Here is a 4,953-nt window from a genome sequence, read left to right as displayed (position 1 = left end):
AGAATTCTGACCCTAAACAAATCGGTCGCCCGATTCAGCTGAATCAAACCCAGATCGAATTTTGAGTGATTCGCTCATCTCTAATAGTAACTAATGCAGCAAAGTTCTCCCATAGCATAATAGGAGCTCAACCAGAGATTTGTCAACATGCTTGTTGACTGTTTCCAAAATCAACCAGCAAAATTGTGAATGTAGCTCTGAATTATTATACAGGCTGTAACTCAGGATCATTACAAGATAAAGTAATGCAAGGCAGTAGCAAAATTACTTAAACTTTATACGTAGATCATAATACATTGTAAAATAATACACAATATTACACATACAATTAAAGTTTTTTTACCTACAAAACACGACTCCATAGGTCATCCCTGATTGTTAAGGTGTCTATACACATAAGAGCAAAGTTGGTCAAACTCAAAGATTTTGGAGAAAATGGCCAATGGGCTTATGTGTTTCGGGGTGTCTCTTGTCGGATGAGAGAAAAACTAGATATGTTAAATTTTAACATCCCCAAGCCAGGATTGACCACGGCATTTGAGGGGTTAAGTGTCCGCAATCGGCTTTACTGATGGTTGCAGACATTAGCCGCGGGTGTCTGCTATAAGAAATACAGGCCACCCGCGGCTATGGAGCGGGCGCCATATTTATAGACCCGAGCCGTACTTGTACGACGCTGGTCGGGAAAGGGTTAATAATATATTTTATCATAACTTTTAATTTTATTCTTCAAGGACTCCCATTCACCCTTCAGGGCACAAAGAAGTGGTACTTTCCTGGCGTTATCTTGCATGGTCTTGTTGCTTCTGGACCTTCTAAGATGTCTGGTCTCTTTCTTTCAGGGGTACTTGGATAATAACAATGTTTTTTTGACAGCTGTGTTCTCAGAGAGACAGGTTCTCTGGACTTGGGCTTAGTCTGCAGGAGCTTAAAAAGGTAGATCTCACTAAAACTCAGGGGGCAGGCTAAGTCCATCGCCCTGGTAACTGAACCTGGTCTGCCAGCCATAACCATATATTGCCCATATAATGCTATTAGGTATACATGTTTCATAAAGGAATAAGTGCTTTAACGTTAAATCACATTTGACTGAGCAACATTTAATTAACCCTTTTAGCATTGATTAACCTTTTGCAGTTGTCCCCTGGGGCACTGCACTAGATCTCCCCTCTCATCTTATTTCTAATGTAAATAACCCTCATTTCCATCATATTTCTGGGTACTTTAGTCCACCAATTCCATTTTTAATAGTTTTTGCTTTTGAACCCACTTAAGCTCTGCTATGTCTTTCTTGTGCCTGATATTTCATTTGTGGTCTGACAAGTGATTTGTAAAAGGGTAGAACTATGTTTTCTTCACGGGCATCTATGCCCCTTTTGATGCAACCCATTATCTTATTGGCCTTGACGGTGGTTGCTACAGTAAAGTTTGCTGTCAACTAAAATTCTTTTTCCATGTCAGTGTTACCGAGTGTTTTACCATTTAGTATGTACGGGTGACTTGCATTATTCCTTCCCATGTGCATAACCTTACATTTGTCAGTGTTAAACCTCATCTGCCACTTATCTGCCCAAGCCTCCAATCTATCCAGATCCCTCTGTAGCAGTATACTGTCCTCTTCTGTGTTACCTACTTTACAGAGTTTAGTGCTCTGTTTCTCCTCGCAGGGCACATTCGCTGGGGGAGATTAGGAGGTTTTAGCTTTCAGGTGTTTCTAGTTATGATGCGGGCTGAGGGACAGCCCAACTATCCTTGTGGTGCAAGTTGTGTTATGATCCTATAGAGCGCAGAGTCCCTGGACCTGTCAGGTTCTTACCCGTGCTCTATTTAAATCCTCTGCTGGCAACTCACCCTTACCAGTTATAGGTTTTCAGTCTCTAGCGGTGCTTCTGGGTCTGTGTGCGTTTGGATTTCTTATTGTATTGACCTCAGCTTGCCTTTGACCACTCTCTGTCTCGTGATTTGGTATTGTTTTCCGTCTGGTTCTGACTTCGGCATGGCTATTCTGACTACCCTCTGTCGTCTGAGGTGGTACTGCATTGTCCATCCGGCTCATTCCTGTACGACTTCGTCTTTGTGTATTTTCTTTTGTGGGTGTCATTCCTGCACCTAGCAGAATAGGGAATGTCGACCGGTTGCAGACTTCCTACCTAGGGCTTTCACTGCAAGTAGGCAAGGAAAGTGGGCTGGGTTCCAGTTAGGGCTCACTGTCTGCGTGTTCCTACTGTGCTGACATGATTACTGACCATACTTTTTTTTTCTCCATGTGACCTAGTGTTATGGACGCCATGCCAGCTCCAGCCGCCCAGATGGAGGTTATTGCCCAATTAATCTAGGACTTTACAGAGAGGGTACAACAACAGGAGTCCCATGCCCCTGTGGTTTCAGCTCCTTCACCAGTAGAACCTAAAATAAAGCTCCCTGATCTGTTCTCTGGTGACTGTAAAGGTTTCTTTTTGGGACAGTTGTAAATTGTACATACGGCTGAGGCCCCACTCATCTGAGACAGAAGCCCAGAAGGTAGGCATCCGCAGGAGTGGGCATTTTCCCTGTTGCCAAACTCCCCAGAGCTGTTTTCTGTGGCTTGCTTTTTCTCCTTATTAGGTCTATATGATGAGCCAGACAGGGAGGCTTATGCTGAGAGACAGCTTGCGTCTTTGAGTCAGGGTAAACAACCAGTGCAGGAGTACTGTTTGGAATTCCACAGCTCTTCAAAATTTAGGCTGGGACTCTCTGACATGCTAAAAGACCTTCTGGTTAGCCATTCTACCCCAGCTTCCCTTGACAAAGTAATGTCTTTAGCTATTAGACTTGACAGACGTGAAGGTGCGGCACCTGAGGGGTTAATTGTGCGGATCACAGCCCCCTGTAAGACATCAGGTGCTGCCAGGCAGCAGGGGGCAGTTATTACACAGTTCTCAATATATTCTAACTTGAAGCGTCCCCATCACTATGGGAACGCCTCTGTGTTAGAATATACTGTCGGATCTGAGTTTCACGATCTAACTCAAATCCGATGGTATATTCTAACATAGAGGCGTTCCCATGGTGATGGGGACGCTTCAAGTTAAAATTTACCATCGGATTGGAGAAAACTCCGATCCGATGGTACATTAATAAGGACTCCTGACTTTACATTGAAAGTCAATGGGGGACGGATCCGTTTGCAATTGCACCATATTGTGTCAACGTCAAACGGATCCGTCCCTATTGACTTGCATTTTAAGTCTGGACGGATCCGTTTGGCTCCGCATGGCCAGGCGGATACCCAAATGCTGCAAGCTGCGTTCGGGTGTCCGCCTGCTGAGCAGAACGGAGGCCAAACGGTGCCAAACTGAGGCATTCTGAGCGGATCCGCATCCACTCAGAATGCATTGGGGCTGTACGGATCCGTTCGGGGCCGCTTGTGAGAGCCTTCAAACGGAACTCACAAGCGGAACCCCGAACGCAAGTGTGAAAGTAGCCTTATAAGGACATGCTAGGAGTTGTGTTATCATATAAGCTGTGTTTTAGTCACCCTAACTTTCATATAGATCTGGTGAATGCACGGGGAAAAGGACACTGAAATGTTTGCTATGGGGCCGTTCCATAGAAACTAGTTGCCTCCATCTTGGTCTCCTTAGTTATTTCTGTAGAGCCCATATAAACACTGTAATACTTCTATATACACTCTACGATCTATATGATGGTGTCTGACACTTCAAAGAGCACATCTGCATTTACCTGTCACAGCAACATTAATTGTATTTATGATTTGCATATACAATTTACATGGTTGACAATAAGTGAATGTACAGTCATTGCCTCACACCATGTCTGTTCATATATATAACATTAGGCTTGAAGAAAAATGCAGGGGGGGTTGGAAAGTTTCACAAATGAATGTTACCATGTGATCATTTGCAAAATACTGGAAAAACGGTCACACAAATGAGACGGGGGCCAAAGTAGTGAAGCTGTATGACAAGAAATAAGTCATGAACAAACCTGTAGTTATGGGTTTCAGTTGAATGTAATATGACTTTACTACTGCCTAAGGCCTCTTTCAGACGGGCGTTGCGGGAAAATGTGCGGGTGCGTTGCGGGAACACCCGCGATTTTTCCGCGCGAGTGCAAAACATTGTAATGCGTTTTGCACTCGCGTGAGAAAAATCGCGCGGGTTTGGTCCCCAAACCCGAACTTCTTCACAGAAGTTCGGGCTTGGGATCGGTGTTCTGTAGATTGTATTATTTTCCCTTATAACCATGTTATAAGGGAAAATAATAATGATCGGGTCTCCATCCCGATCGTCTCCTAGCAACCGTGCGTGAAAATTGCACCGCATCCGCACTTGCTTGCGGATGCTTGCGATTTTCACGCCACCCCATTCATTTCTATGGGCCCTGCATTACGTGAAAAACGCACAAAGAGGAGCATGCTGCGATTTTCACGCAACGCACAAGTGATGCGTGAAAATCACCGCTCATGTGAACAGCCCCATAGAAATGAATGGGTCAGGATTCCGTGCGGATGCAATGCGTTCTCCTCCCGCAACGCGTCCGGGCGGAAAACTCGCTCATGTGAAAGGGGCCTTAGAGATCCATCAGAGGAAAAGAGCTCTCTTGAACCATGGGAGAACAGACAGACTTCAATAATTTATTAGTTTGTTCACCCATGACAGATGCAACGATTTAAGTAATCTTCAAAGACATCAACCTGTCCTAGGACAAACTCATTGCCTGCCACTTTAATTGTATCCAGAATGGTAGACAAAGCTAATAAACTCATGAGTTTACATGAAAAAGTGTCCTTGTCTCCTGGTAGTCTGGAGCTCATAGACTAGCATCGGCATATAGATGCCGGATAATTGGTGGTCTCATGGATTGTGCACTCTATTTAAACATATATAGGCAGGGTGCATCTAGACTTTCTGCTACCTGAGGCGAAAATTGAAACAGCGCCTCCTCCCCCCC

Source organism: Bufo bufo, chromosome 5 (assembly GCF_905171765.1).
Source record: "Bufo bufo chromosome 5, aBufBuf1.1, whole genome shotgun sequence".
NCBI classification, from domain to species: domain Eukaryota; kingdom Metazoa; phylum Chordata; class Amphibia; order Anura; family Bufonidae; genus Bufo; species Bufo bufo.
Note: the sequence above shows the minus strand (reverse complement) of the source record.